The following is a 16761-nucleotide window of genomic DNA, read 5'->3' as shown; positions in this document are numbered from 1 at the left end:
TGTCACATTGATTGATACAGTCAGACTTTTATTCTAGGGATTTAATGCATAATAATTTTTCATTAACGATCGCAAATAAAACAAACTGTACTCTACATAAAATCCGTAGCATATTCGTAGCCGCTTTACTACGAGCTACGAGTGTCACAGTATAGAAAAAGAGCTTACTCGCAGTCGCAGTACGCTCATAGAGGCCGTTGACTTAAAAAATACTATGTAGCTCTCTCTCTCTCGCACATACATCGACACTCTTCCGTAAATCGAAATCAAAGCTCGTCGGGATTGGAGCACAGTGAAGTTCGTAAGCTCCCGAACCGTAGTGAAGTGAGAGGCAGATTGAGGTACGTTCGGAATACTTCGCAAGATATTTACGATTGGAATTTCCCTTTCTTTGAATAACTGGAAATAAAGGATTCTTCACTAAATTTATCAAATTAAAATATTTAATGATTCTTAAATTCAAAAAATCGTTACAGATTTTTGTGTTTCATATAAAATGAAACTAAATTATACCTAAAAATTGAGAGACAGCTGCGAACGATTCGAACAGATACAGTGAGAATAGTTTGACGTTGACGTATGTGTGGAACGCACCTGCATATGGCGGACGCTCAGTTTGTGTTTATGTCAATAAGAAACTGATTTTTAACATTTGCGCGGGTGTGGATTTAATTAAATATAAACCGATATGTGTTAGTGAAATTTGTGAATTGTGTATAATTTTCGTGATAATGGTTTTTGTTGGTGAACTTTTGGATGACCTCTTAACTACACTGTACTTTTAAGGGTATGTATTTATTTTATGTTTCTGGTGAATATTAGGATTTATATGATAAATTTAGGGTGCAGTGTAAGTGTTTAGGTAGAAAGTGACGCGGATGTTAATTTAGTTTAGACTTAAGTGTGAAATCTTTACACAAATTTACTATGTGTACGTATTTGTAAAAGTCTTTCCGAGGTTATCGCCAAATGATAACTTTTTGCTAATTATTACTCTCGCCTTCCACTCAAACTGCTACTTGCATTGAAACCAAACAGCTTCATAGCGAAACAATCCTATTCTATAGTTTCATTCATTCTTATCGACTTGCAATTTTCCCAAAATTGGTACTCCAAAAATGATCACTTACAAATTCTTACAAACATCTTGAAATGCACGCAAAAAATCTTTAATCTATGTTGTAATAAAAAGACTATCGTATTTTGTGAATAGGTAGGTACAAACTCCATTTACTGGGTTACATTGATGTTTCCAAATCAGTCTTGCATTTTATCCAGATTATCAACTCAAAGTATCCTATTATTTCTTAGTTTCAATAAGACAAAGATTTATGGCTTCCCCGATAAATCTTTCATTGACAACCTATTTATGGATCCGTAGTTATCACAACACTCACCACATGTACGAATGCTGAACTAACAAAATAAACATAATAAAGTAATAGTTGAAATGTCTACTCTTATGAGAACAGTGTGTGTTTATAAACGTGCACATGTGATCGTATGTGTATCCCATGATTCATAAACCATATGGCTGTGATTCGTGAATGGCATTCTGATCGAGTGTGAGACAAATATCTTTAGCTATTTTTGTTCAGGAAGTCGTGACATTTTAGAAAGAATGAATCAGGGACGATGCCATTATAATAATGTAGATATTTTCTTATATGGATTGAGATATAAAAACTTTGTGATAGATGACTTCAGAGAAACTTATGGACATTATTTGCATTAGGTAAATGTAGGCCAAATATTGGGGCTTTAACTGGTAATGCTAAATCAATATTTTAAGTCACATTATAATTTAAGTCTTAATATATTAATCATTGGTAAAAGTTGAACTTTCTAGCTTTAAAGCACTTAACCTTTAGACACTCATATTCATACTTTACATGTATTACTATTTTACCACACCAATTACCAATTCATTGAAATAATCAATAATGTTTAATTATGAATACTGGACTTCCTCTCCATGTGGTTATTGTGGTTTACAGTTATCACATTTTCCTGTAGCCATTATGGTAATTAATTTAATAATCAGCTTGTTAAAATTTTTGTTACACCATGTTAATTGGGGGAAAAATAAGTTTCAGATAAAAAATGATAACACACAATGTTTTAATAATTATGAGACCTTATAAGCTTAATTAGTAATTTATTTTAGTGTAGTACTAATGTGTCAATAAAAGTAATTTCTTATTATAATGTAGCCAGATACGCCAATTAATAAAGCAGGTTGAGTGGGTTATTGAACATTTTATTCTTGAAGTCTACTAAAATTAAATTTTCTCAGACACAATAATTTCGCCTTACATGTCTATTATTGTTTTTACCTAAACAGACTATATTTTGCTTACCTTTTTCATTGATAGCTAGATTTAATTTGCAATCTAGGAAACTGCATACTGGTTAAAATTTTTAATAGATTGGTACATGTATTTACAGTCTAGGTTTCTTTGATTCACACTTTTAAATTATATTTTCAGTCCACATGATCACTCCATTGTTTAAATTACAATGCAATGAAATCTATTGTATGTTTTTATACAGTTTGCTTTTTTATATTTTTCTTGGATTAGAGAAGCTAGATGAGAAGAATCTAAACTTGAGCCGACACATTTGTGATTGTCAATCGAAAGGTTAATGTTGTAATTATGATGCATCATTTAATATTGTTCTTTATAGCCTTTAAACTTTAATCTTTATTTTATTTATTTTCTAACTCATGAAATATAGATGTGGACGTATCGTAGACGAGATTCACAGTTTACATGGTAGCTAATTTGTCTTAGAGCACAGAGTCCTGGGGTCGAATCCCCGTGGGGTCTAATAGTTCCGTTTTAATTGGCCCGCGCCGGGATGCGCCGCGGCAATCCCGAAGCAAAAAATCTATTGTCTGGCATCTAGCTTGCAACATAAGAGCTAGTTTCTTACTAAGAGGTCATAAGATCTGTGTCGTCTACCATCATAATACTGGCTTTTGCCCATAGCTTCGCCCGCGTGAAATTCAGTTTGTCACAGATCGTTCTAAATTACAGCATATGAGGTAACAATAATGCTGTAAAGCTTCATTAAAATCCATTCAGTATGTTTTTGCGTGGAAAAGTAACAAAACACATCATCACAATTTTCATTGTGAAGCCCACACTGTTATCCTGATGATGAGTGATGACGATGATTACCTTTTAGATACAAACCTCCCCTCTCTATTTCACGAATGTAGGTTGAATTTAAATAGTTCGCGACCAAAATTCGATTAGATTAGGCGTGTAATCGTCTAAAACAGTCAGCAAGAGGTACTTTCGTATTGCTAGCGGCCGCCCGCGACTTCGTACGCGTGGAGCCCGTTTTACCCCCTTAAGGGTTGAATTTTGCAAAATCCCGTCTTAGTGAGCACCTACGTTCTTAAAGGAACCACCATGCAAAATTTGTGACTCCTAGCACTTGTAGTTTCTGAGATTTCGTGATGAGTGAGTCAGTCAGTGACCTTTCGCTTTTGATAGATAGATCTAGGTAGTTCCTACCGCTCTATAAATTACTAATGATTTTAGACCTATCTGCATATTTTGTAAACAACAGTGATAGTATCAACATCGTTTCCAGACCGCTGACCTTGAAACCGGTAGCGTAGCCCGGGCATTAGTGGGTCATTTTAATAGACCGTCCAATCTGCTATAATATGTTTGGATTGTTTTGTCACTCGCCATACCTATGAATCACGTCATTTTCTATATTTGATAGTTGTATGAAAGGCTGATGGGACAGCTAAGTTCTGGAATACAGGCCACGTAAAGTCAAGCGCCACGTAAAGTCTGGTGAAGGTCGCGGGAAGAACCTGGATGAGGGCAGCGGAGGACCGGTCATTATGGAAAGCTTGGGGAGGCCTTTGTCCAGCAGTGGACGTCATTTGGCTGAAACCTCAGATCATCTATGATCTGAGGCTGAAACGAACGAAAGTCAAGCGCTGCGTATGACGTCCACCCACAAGGTGGACAGAGGAACTGTATGCTGCCCGCTAGGTACCGGTCAATCTGGAAATAATTGCGGAAGGCCTATGTTCAGCAGTAGGTAGACGTCCTGTAACTGAAATTTTAATGATAATGATGAATAATTTGGTGGTATTTGGTAGATTCTAATTCTGTATTAATAATTTTCTCAAGAAAGTCCAATCGTTAAACGCTATTTATATCACGTAATAAATTGATAACCGACTAATCGGAACTCTAAGAATTTGATCCACGACAGTTTTTTCGGTAAAAATATTCGTGGAAAGTCAATTAAAATTATTAATAGAACGTCTTGGCTTCGCCGTTGCCTTCATTAGTTGACAATATAATTTGTCTGATACTGGTAGAATTAAAAATAATTATGGTTTCAACCTCACAGGGCTACAAAAATAGTATCTGTTATGTTTCCGTTTGCGAATTTTCTTAGTGCGTATTCGATTTGGAATTCGGATGTTTCCCGAATACCTCATCTTAAGGTGAGTATAGACACAGTATAGACTAGTTTTCTGTGTAATGTAACGTTCTTACGAATAATGATCTTGACACATGATACACTAACATTTCATGGAGCGACTCGTTCATCTATTACAAGAAAATGCTCTTAGCCTATACTCACCTTTAAAATGCGTTTATTTATGTAGGTATATTGTGATTATAAAGTCATTCGCAGAAGCTCTTTCTATGCACCCCAATACTAACTCATGTATTATTAACGCTGTCGCAGACTGAGACATTAATCAGCTGCCAACTAACACTCGTATAGTCGTCACGTCAGACTATAACATGGCTGTTCCAAAATCGCACTTAATACCACTGCATAAGAAGTCACAGTGTACAGCTTAATCTGCCGTCGCTGGTACAATGTAACGTGCAGGTTATCGTTATCAAGCTATCGAGTCGCGCCGGTTCGTTGACATCTCGCTTATCTTCATCTCACGAAGTTTTCTTATAGAAAATGTTTCATAGTAACCTTGAATTGAAATGAAACTGATGAATCTATTGTGGTTTAGTCGCGTTAAAGTAGTTGTTTTGTGTGTTAGGGGACAAAATAATTTTTGGGACGAATTATTTTGTAATCGTGCTTTGTTAATTAACAGCTGTCTGACGAATTTATGTTTAATTATGTCAGTATGAATGTTTTTTTATTAATATACATTACAGAATAGATCTAATACAGATGTATTCTTTGGTAATTTCAGGGATTAAGTCGACGGTCGGTCTGGACCTTAGTTATTTTGTGCTTGTCATGATAGAGGGCTAAATAAGTCTTTAACGGCACAGTAGACAGCACATCAGGCTATACATTTTCACTGCAAATTCGTACTTCGTTTCAGTCGTCAGTACGTCCACTGCTGGACAAAGGTCTCCCGCAAGGATTTCCACACAGACTGGTCCTGCGCCGCTCGCATCCAGGCACCTCCCGCGACCTTTACCAGATCGTCGGTCCACCTAGTGGGAGGCCTGCCGGACTACGTCTTCCGGCTTGTGCTTATTCCACCAATACGAGAGTTTATGAAACAGTGTTTATTTACCTTGATATGCGGTCTGTGTCTGTGTACTTTTTTCGTTCTCACATTCTGTCTGACCTTGAAATAAAGATATCGTTCAAGCCTCGCAGATATCTAAGCTGAATCTAGTCGAATCAATTTCCATTATAGGGTTTAGGAATCCCAGACAGTTCATTGACATAGCTACTACTCAGACCGAGGTTGTTTCTCAATGTTTCCAATACTTGCAAAGTTGCATTTCGACGGTGAAGTATCGATGCAGTAATCTGGCACGTGATGTCTAAATTAACTTGAATTTTAGCTTTAACGAAACAAAACACAAACTCCAATGTTAACTTGTTGTTAGTTGTCTGGCAGTTGGATAAGATAGCCAGTTTCTCTATGGTTGAGGATTCCGGGTGAAGATCGCTTCTACGGAAGGTCTGAACGTCATTTTCCATCAGGTTGTATGCAGGGCAGGCCAAGAGCTTCCTCGTTATTTCGCTATTTTACCTCCATCCTCCTAAGAAAGTACCTCAGGATCGTTCGTACCTTCTATTTGTGCATAATGTATAATCAACCAGTGATTACTCTGCGTCTCTAATTAATATTTAATTTACTAATCAATACTTATAGAGGCTTAGTCATAAAACAGTCAATTTAAATGCATGATAAAATAATAATGTGGCTAATATTGTGTTATTGAAAATGAGTAAAAACCAACATAAAGGTGAAATAAATTGTATGTTCTCGAGTGATGTTTACTTATAATAGCTCTCCCCTTTTATATCACTTCAAACATTAATTAATTTCTAAATAATTTTCAAATTGTTGTTTAGTGTGCAGACTATAAATGTAAAACCGTAATTATGATAATAACTTACTTACTTACATTCGCCATTGTAGATAGCTATCATTAGGAAGTTAATAATCAACATTTTATTTAATTGTTTAGTTATAAATTTAGACACTTAAATGTGTAGATGGTAGGTTTCAAGAGATCAAATATAAAATTCTGATAGAACAGTTAGTGAGCTCTTTAAAATCTTTACTCTCTATTTAGTAAAATGTTTTCCCCACATGGGACTCGAATCCACGACCGCAGGCTGGCGTTGTAATCCGACATGCGAACTACCAATCCAAGCCGTCAAAAGCATAGTGTTGTTAATAAACGTTATCGAGGGTCGCAGCGGGTTCGTTGACACCCTTATCTCTTAGGGCTACTTAGTACGCGCTTAACACCTTACATGCGCGACCATTGGATCCAGTGACCTTGTAATTACGTAATACATTATGGTGTTTTACGGTAACTGTGCTTACCATGATTTTACGTTAGGCAAGTCCGTCAAGAAATTCTATGAAGATTTTAGTTCTCAAAAGTAGCCGCTAGGGGCGCTGCACAATCGGTCATACATTTAATGTAATTTTTTTACGCAGTCGCTGGCGAACACACCTAACGTAAACTCATGGTAAGCACACTGAGAGATTATTTAATTTGGTTTTGTATTAGGTATATGGGATTCATCAATAAAATCAAAATGCACTGTGTTTAATGTGTAATATTATGCACAGTGCACGATTGCACACACTTTATTTAACCATTCTTGGCTTGGGGAAGCTCTTGGCCTGCATCTCATCTGATGGAAAGGGTGGAAGCGAGCTTCATCCAGAATCCTCAACCACACAGGAACTATTCTGATCTTCAGTTGTTGACTTATTAATGCTGTTAACATTGATGGCCACTGATCTAGTTAAGATGATGGTAGCGTTAGCTCTCCTGGCGGATTTAGAACATGCCCTACTACCACCAACCAAAACATGTTGTAAGCGGCCAAAAATGTTAGCTTTTTTAGGTGTGAGTAATACTCTACATCGTCTACTCTTCTAAATATAAACCATTCTTCTGTAAATAAATCTCTTCCGGCCGTAAAATAAATTGACATTGTTTAAATGCTATTATCCTAAGTGAATCCAAGTAAGTGATTTAAAAGTGCATCAGCATTACTGCGGCACAGCTACGGGCATCAATATAATTTTTATCATTCCATACCAGCTACAGCTCTGGATTTATTATAGGCAATTTGTTACAGCAATTGCCTCCGCGAGCCAGATTCTATCCTTATTATGATTCTGGTCTTGTTCATTTACAGCATAACCGACTTCGGAAAATGTAATAGCGTCACTGTTTTCCAACACCACTTTCAGGCTATTGAGGCTAATAAAGTGAGATTAGGGTAAACATGATGTGAAAGTTCTATTTTTTCGGGGTCGACGAACGTTTGACGAATATTTTTTACAACTTGCCCATTTGGCGAAGTGATGAGATGAGGTTAGCATCGATAATCGAGGATCCTTTTTGAGAAAAAGAGACATTAAAAATATTAGAAAATAGCTAAATAGCCGTTCATTCACTGCAGAATTGAAGCCTAGCTGTGGACTTTTAAAAAGAAAGCTTGTAAAAGGCCCTACGTGAAAAAAGTTGGCTAGTTGGTTGGTGGTAGGTATATACTAGCAACTAACAATGGCTAGGTTTCGAGCCAGAAAGAAATGGAAGGTACCTTTAGATTTTAGATGTCCATTTTAAGACAATCGACTATCGATGTTAGTGAGAATTAGGCAGGTTTTCAAAATTTGAGCTGTAGCAAGTATCGATAATCGATAGTGTTATTGACCCTACCTAGCGTCTCTAAATGATAGTTATCTTGCTGTATCCCATGTTCCGTCAGTATGGCATTATATGGACAGTTGCCAAACAGCGTCGGCCCATTTCAGATTTTTTTTTAGGCTTAGGGCCAAACTAATGAGGGTTTTCGCGAATGAAAAATCCGCCAGATGGCAATATGTAGACGCGAGGTCCAAATGCTGCATGATTGGTTATTTTTGACATGACATTGACAGATATGTCAAAATCCACCAATCACGCAGCAGTCAGACCCCACATCCACGTCCCGCCATCTAGCGGATCTTTCATTCGCGAAAACCCTCATTGTTAGACGCTCAAACCAATGTTTTTATTCACTTTAGGCAAAGTATTGATAATTTTTAACGTTATAAGTACATTATGGTATTCTTTAAAAGTTTTTTTAATGTCTTGTGTTTTCGTGGATGATTTACTAATTTTAGTAAACATAAACTAATGTTTTTAAACATAATCACACTTCCCCTGGGATTTTTTCAATCCAATCTAGTAGAGTTCATTCTGATAATAAATCAACGATCTAAAACATAAAATTGTTATTGAAAATGGCATTAGCATACTCAATCAAAAGCACGTTACCGAATGAAGCATTAGTGACCACTATTGTGTAGCTAGCTGTTGTTTATCCCATCAAGCCTTGTTGGAAATTCATTTTATGCTACAATTCTGTGGTAAACCTGTGACTGTGATGGTAAGTCCTTAAATCTCAACTAAGTATACTTAGTTTACCTATTACTTACGATCGAATCTAATTTTTCTCATATCAAGCACTCGACTACCATAGTGAGGCCCGATTCGAAACTTTTATCCGAGAATAACTCCTGGTATAAACTGGTACATTGACAGTTTCAGTATGGGAAATATGTCAAAATGTCGAATAACTGACGATTTATTCTGAGTTGAATATCTTACTAATATTATATGCGAAAGTTTGGATGTCTGGATGTTTGACGCTCTTTCACGCAAAAACTACTGAACTTATTTTTAATTTTGTTTTAAATATTTATAAATCAAAGTTCAAAATAGAGTCCAGGACCTTTTTTTCGCTCTGTACAATAATGACAATATCAGCCTACGTTGTTTTGTTACCAAGCACTGTATATGTGCCAAGTGGTAATTAATCGTGTAACAGATGCTGTTAATTAACAAAATCACAAAGTCAAATCCTTGTGTAGTATGGTTTTATGACAGTAAATAATTCCCAATTACTGTGTGAGCTAATTGGATTATAGGTCGTGTCGGAATACACGGACAGAAATGAGTTTTGTAGTTACAGTACTTTAATCTGGGCATTACCATTAACACAATAACCATTGAAGTTTATTTATTACTTTAAATAAACACATTTAAAAAATATGTTCTATTTAAGTAGGATATATCTAATACATTTATTATTTTAAATAATAAATAAAAAATAATCATCAATCAGAATCCACTTGAACTGTACTGTGCATTGATAACTTATCTTACTTTTAAAACCTGTGTAATTAAATAGTAAGATTCGACTGACCAGTTTAGGGGTGAACCAAGCAAGCTACAGTGTGTGTACCTCTGCACCCTATTCTATTTATATTTCAAATTATTATATCGATACATCAAAGTACTTAGGTATTGAACATTTATTAGCACGACACATTATTAGTCCTACAATGGTTCGTTTACCTTAATCATCCGTAAGGCATCCGAATGCAACTTCTGATTTGCATTCAAGGTCAACCACCTTCGTCTTTCCACTTCGATTGGTCTAAGTTTCAAATGATTATGGTCCTATGTCCTCTAGATGGGACAGAGGGCGTCCACAACAGTCCTCCATCGCGTTCGGTCCTGAGCTTCGTGTGATCTTGCTCCAAGTCTTGGCGATTTTCTTTGCAGTTTCTTCGAAGTTTTTAATAGAATACTCGTTTCATTATTGCGAAGGCAAGCTAGTGCATATAGGTAAACCACTTGCAATGGCTGCCGGCCGACGTCTAAACACCCGGCAATTAGTATTTTTTTCTCCTTACTAAAATAATTATTTGCGATTTTTTAAAAAGATTTTTATTAGTTTTTGAGTATTTATAGATTCACAACAGGAATCATTTGCTAGTTTGGATTTTGGAATAGCGCCTAGTTAAATGTCGAAGGTGTTTTTACCCGACTGCGCCAGAAGGATAAAAAGATAAAAACATTAATTATAAACATGTTATATCATATTGTTTACAAAACCGGCAATCACACGGCAGCATGCAAATAAAAACATACCTACGTGACAGAAATATAAAAAGCATTAAAATTGAACTCGTTATCGCGTGTAGGTCAAGTTGTGTTATCTCGTTTGTTACGCATAATTTGACGCGATGTTATGCGAATGTGTTGTGTTTATAAACATGACTGACTAATCACTACACTATGCATGTAGATACAGTAGCACCTCTTATCTATACTAATATTATAAAGCTGAAGAGTTTGTTTGTTTGTTTACTTGAACGCGCTAATCTCCGGAACTACTGGTCTGATTTGAAAAATCTTTCAGTGTTAGATAGCCCATTTATTATCGAGGAAGGCTATAGGCTATACAACATCACGCTACGATCAATAGGAGCAGAGCAACAATGAAAAATGTTGCGGAAACGGGTTTTTACGCGTACGAAGTCGCGGGCACAGCTAGTTTACTCATATGGCTTAGCGACTCAGCGTGTCTTGGCCTCCGATATCTGACGGCCGGTGGGTCGGCCCTAACACCGCTGGGGTGATGTGGTGGACACGAATCTTCGCGAGCTTGAGACAGGCGATTATTGGCGCGAAACTGCAAAAGACTGAAGTATCACCTCTCATCATCATTTCAGACATGAGACACGGGACGTCCACTGCTGAACATAGGCCTCCCCCAATGATTTTCACATCGCCCAGCTGGTAGCGGGGCCATCCTGCTTCCTTTATGAGGTCTTTGGTCCTACTTACTTAATCTACTAACTTAATATTATTATCTGTCTTGTGTTGTGGGTGGACGATGTCTCACGATATACGAAATTACGATATATTCACCTGTGGCTGGAATAACGATGATAATGATCTAGAGATTAAGTATTTCACCACCTACGTTGGTACAGTACTAATGATGGCATATCGAACTAAACTGTTGAACGTTATGTGTTTCATAGGTGTAGAATTGTAGAAGGCGCGCCTTCTGGTCCGTAGTGTTTTATGACAGTTGATAATGCTAGATTTGGCGCGGTGTAAAGTTCAAACACTGCCAAAACATTATTAGTGGGAAAACCGCGATTGATGAGTAACGTGGTATTCTGTGGTTGCTTTGTTATTGGAAAATGACGGCCTATAGAATGTACACGATATTTAATTGTCAAGTTTGTTCCAAAAAGCAACAAACTATACCCATGATATTAGTACGCGTAGAATTCGTTTCCAATTATTATCCGACGACTAGTTTAAATGGAAAGAACTGCTTCCAGCTGAGAGTTCGACCTAAATAAACTTTATTTCCCACCAGGATATTTTGAACTGATACTGAATTGTAACCCAGATTCTAAAATATTATTTTGTAGTATTTGCGTATGTAGTAAGTAATAATGTAGTATCGAATTATCTACTTTTAGATTTTTTCTAAATAGAGACAGAGAGAGAGAGAGAGCCAATAGATAGATGATAGAAGATAGATAAAAGTAAACTTTCAAAAAGTCAATCTTTAAAAAAATTATGACTTCTTTTTAACACTCCACACAGCTCGTTTACTTTTTAGCTCTTGCCTTTGTGCAGGAAAATGCAAATATGCAAATGTAACCACAGAATAATAATAAGTACTACGTACAGAAGTTTTACTTCGCGAAAGTATTTAAAAAAATGTATGCTCAATGTCATTAACAATATGGTGTAATTTAGCTTGTCTCAAGAGTCAAGCAAGTTTGTCAGAAGTTTTGTTGACAAACGTCAGTGATCGGTACTGCGCCGAAGCTATAGGGCTGACTTCGGTAAAATGATGTGACGTGAGGTGCCAATCTGCAGAAAATGGCGGAGGAAATACATGATTTAGCATGAATTATCATGAATAATATTAACTACTTATTTACCTCTCAGTGTCTTGAGGCAACTTAAAAAAGTACATTCTGTGTTTTTATTATTATTTAGGCAGTTAAATACTGCACAGTATTTAGTACACCATTTTTTTCCATCATACACAAGAATACGCGTGCGTGAGTCAATGTTCGCTCGTATGTGAGGCCTTGTCGAATAGTACTCTTGTAGGGGGCAATCGTGCGTGTTTTGTTTTCGATGTAAACTCGCGGAGATGAACAGGCCAGTACCTCTAGTACGAAAAACTTTCGAGTTCGTTTCGTTGCGTATTCAAAGTGTCATCGAAAAATTTTGTATGAAAAATTAAACAGCGCCCCCTATATTATAGCCGCCCTAGGGGGCGCTGTTTAATTTTTCATACAAAATTTTTCGATGACACTTTGAATACGCAAACGAAACGAACTCGAAAGTTTTTCGTACTAGAGGTACTGATGTAACTAAGTTATTGTTTACGCTGCTCGTTAAAGAGTATTTAAACTTACCGAGATACTTTACGTAATCTCTTGGTAAGCCTTTAAGAAGCGACTAGGTAACACGGTTTTGTATTTCGTTACATTTTAGGACCACTTTTGGCTCATACTGTAATCAAGCTCTTCTCACATGTAGTTTGTTACAAAGAGAAGCACCTATTGCTTTGTCACCGGTAACTACTTTTATTATTCCAGAATATTCCAAAAACTTAGGTGATAAAGGCTTATGTTAACCTTAATTAAATAATTAAATCCATGACGCTGTCATTTTGGAGTTCTATATATATTAGCGTCAGCGAGTTATTAATAAAAAATAAGAAGGACACACATCGCATAAAATATTCATAATCTTCGTATCAAAAAGGAAAATAGAACACACATTTGGTGGTCCTTACAAATTTCAATGGTGACCTAATCCTATAAAACCCCAAGGAAAAGGGTTTTCCTATACCTAAGGGTATCCGCAACCCAACACCAAATGGCCGATTCCCACGAGCATGCGTTTATTCGTGGTGTATTTTTTACCTTTCCGCTATTTAGATTTTCCAAACCATATATTAACAAACATTTTATAGTGTCACATAGTGTGCGTTAATCCTAAAGTGATTTTTATTTGAATTTCAGTCACAAGTGTCGATTTTTACGCGATTTTTATGTAACCATTCAAAGCGTTCGGTTTTATTTTGGTTTCGTATTGATCCCTTTAACAGCCTTTAACGGTTTTAGGTTTTTGCCCTTTTGACTCACTCAAAGTTCATAAACCTTGCTGAGATATTCTGTCGCCAAACGGTTTCAAAGCTCACCCATGCTTTGAAGGGTTATTTGTATCATTGCACATGTTGGCGACAATACTTTTCTTTTTATACGAGTACTTTTTATGTGTTCCAGCAAGTGATTTTAATTCTGCAAGTAACGTAACCTTGTCCTGTCCTCTTGTAATTTTGGGCATCCTCTCGTGTATTAATAAAATCGCCCTTGTTGGTTATTTGCAATTGGCTGGACAAAATAAGAATTTCGACGTAGACCTTACCATCAGGCTGCTGAGCGATTCTTAATGCTGCTCAGCGATTCTTAATCCTCCTAAATAATTCTTTTTTTTATTTTACTGGTTGCAATTTAATTTAAAAAGATACCTTTGTGTGCACTGTAAATGCTATTGTAATGCTTAACAGTCGTTAGTGTTTTGTTTAACCTTTGTCTATCTAATACCTATTTAGAATCATAAATTAGCTTCTATTCATTTCTAGAAGTTATCGAGCCGCTGCATAATCGGGCGCGTTGCAAAATGAATTACTCCCAGCAGTGTTTCATAACCCCGGTCAGTTTGCGAGTAGGCACAGTTTAATCTTGCCCACACTGAGTTGCGTATATTGAAAGTATACATGAACAGTACGCACAGGATAGAACTTTACTGCTCGCGTATATGCCGTATGTTTTTCATTCCAAATTATAGTGTACATCATAGAGATGAGATGCCAACTAATGCGCTGAGTTCGAAACTGAGTGTCGCATTAGAAATTGACACAAACAAATTAATCAAAATATGTGCTCATATCCACTGCGGTATCAGTTTCAGTACTCAACGTTAGAATAATCTTTAGTAGTACTAAATCAATGCAATTGACATTATGACGTCTGCAGCAATGTGTTCTGTTTTTGGGCATATTGCTTGCTGCGATACCGGCCCCGCCCCCTTGTCACATCTCCCTTTAGTTTCCGTGATCTGTGGTGTACGATAAGACCATACTAACCATATAGTTTCTAAAAATAGTGAGGCTCATTACAATTTGAAACTAGGTGGTACGCGAGCAGTTCCAACCTGTGTGTACTGTTCATGTATACTTGTCTGTATACTTTCAATATACGCTATGAGTTATCGCGGACACGGGCATTCTACCGTGGAAGTGCCCCGGCACAATGAATGCATTTTAACCCTATTATGGGCTTATTAAGCTAATATGTAACATTGCTGCGGAAATTCGTTAGAGAAAATTTGATGCGCGCTTAAAACCCTAGTGCATTTCGGAATATTGCTTGATGGTGATATGGTAGTAATTTCGGAGCGCTCTAGTTTATGGCACGATGTGGTTTATTGGCGGTATTTGTGGATCGATTCCATTGAAACTCGATGGCTTTTAGGACTTGAGTCCATCATACTAATTTTGTACTAGATGGACTCGAAGTGTCAGTTTTAGTGCATTCTCGAAACGAGAACTAATAATTCCTTCTGGATATTATGAAGGTAGCGGAAAATTTTGATATAGCTGTACCTATTAATTTTCTCTAATGGACAGTGTACTTTAAAATCATTTTAAAGTATCATTACGCAAAAGATTTTGTAGCAAAAATCCCGTGAAGTGATAATTTTATCATTATGCTATTTTTTAAATCTCATAGTACCTACTGCATCTCGTATCATCTAACCACAGGCTTAAAACAAGCATCTCCAAGTCTGCCTGTTATGTCTCCTCGTAAATAAAAATAATGTAAAAAGTTCACATTTTAACGGGCAAAAGTTCTTCCAAAGATAAGTATAATGTACATAAGTTGTCTTTGTCGATCCCAAGTGATTTTTTTAACAGTCTAGAAGTCAAACTGATTATGATGTATAGCCCCAAAAAACAGCTTGCATTTGCCATGAACTGGGACTTGCTCGGAGCGTGCTATGCTCGGAGTTTCCCTGCGTGATCGAATCAGAAATGATGAGATCCGTAGGAGAACCAGAGTGACTGACATAGCCCGCAGAATCGCTAAAATCAAGTGGCAGTGGGCGGGGCACATAGCTTGTAGAGCTGATAGCCGCTGGGGCAGGAAAGTTCTTGAGTGGCGACCACGAGCCGGAAGACGTAGCGTGGGCAGGCCTCCCACTAGGTGGACCGACGATCTGGTGAAAGTCGCGGGAGGTGCCTGGATGCGAGCGGCGCAGGACCGGTCTTTGTGGAAATCCTTGGGGGAGGCCTTTGTCCAGCAGTGGACGTCTTTCGGCTGAAACGAACGAACGAACTGGGACTTATCTGTCAGATGTCTCTATCCGCGACTCGTAAAACCACTTAATTAAATTCAATAGTTTATTCAGTACATAGGCCCTATCCAGGGCACTTAAACACGTCCCAAATATAGCTTGCCCTACCACCACTTCGGGACAACATATTTATGGGCTGGTGCTGAGAAGAAGTGGCGGAATTAGTCCTTAAGCAATGGGAAAAGCCCCTTAATTTTCCATACCTTTTATATCTCTGTTTCAAATTTACAATCCTAAAATAACGGATTGAGCACAAAGGGCTCCATGGTCCGTCTGTCGTGCGGTTTATTCCACACTTTTATGTAACGCTCAGTTGGAATGGTCGTGGAATTTTCTGCATTTTACAACTGGGACATTTAAAATGTTGTCGATTTATGGCGTAACCCACATTTAAGGGGAATCTGGCAGTTGCCACGTTATTCTTCTAATGTTCTTAGTTCCAAGGAAATACATTTATAGAGCAGATATTTGTCTATGGTTTTAACTAGGCTCTTCATTTTAATGATTTTAAAACGAGTTCGCAATGTCAATGATTCTTTTTTTTTGTTTTTTTTTTTCACCAAACCCAAAAAAGCAATTCCTTCAAGTCTACTGTAGTAATCGGGCTAATAATACGATGCTTTGTCTAAATTCAAAAGCAAACGAAAAGCTAATACAGCTGCCGCCTGGCCTGGTACTACTGCAAACATCAGTTGCTCTAGCGGGTTTGAAATTAGTATCCTACCGTGAGCAAATGTTAGTTCTGCTGGACGTTTATCGTAGTAAATGTAATCAATCTTCACATCTTTTAATACTGCTTATGTATTTAACCATGATGGCTAAAGTTCTTGTAGTTTAATGTGATTAAACTTAGTATTCATATTTGCAGACAGACTGACAGAACCATAAGAGCAAGGACGAAGTCTAGCCGCAGTCGCCATTATGCGGTTCATTTCATTACACTCATGATACCTATTTCCTAGAACATTGATATCTCGAAGGAAACCGGATTGGATTAATTTTCATC

General features: G+C 37.1%; 1 long non-coding RNA gene across 1 annotated transcript in view; it reads left to right on the top strand.

The window, feature by feature from the left end:
* The first annotated feature begins 470 nt into the window (after positions 1-470).
* The window catches only part of LOC114363724 (uncharacterized), a 28770-nt gene continuing 12479 nt past the window's right edge, over positions 471-16761 (top strand). The window contains exon 1 of the long non-coding RNA XR_003656797.1: positions 471-787. This is a non-coding gene — a long non-coding RNA (uncharacterized LOC114363724). The remainder of the gene's footprint in view (positions 788-16761) is intronic.

The sequence above is a fragment of the Ostrinia furnacalis genome, unplaced genomic scaffold (genome assembly GCF_004193835.3).
Source record: "Ostrinia furnacalis isolate ACB-3 unplaced genomic scaffold, ASM419383v2 OfSCF7244, whole genome shotgun sequence".
Classification (NCBI taxonomy): domain Eukaryota; kingdom Metazoa; phylum Arthropoda; class Insecta; order Lepidoptera; family Crambidae; genus Ostrinia; species Ostrinia furnacalis.
The sequence above is the reverse complement of the archived record's forward strand: the minus strand, read 5'-3'. Positions and strand labels throughout refer to the sequence as shown.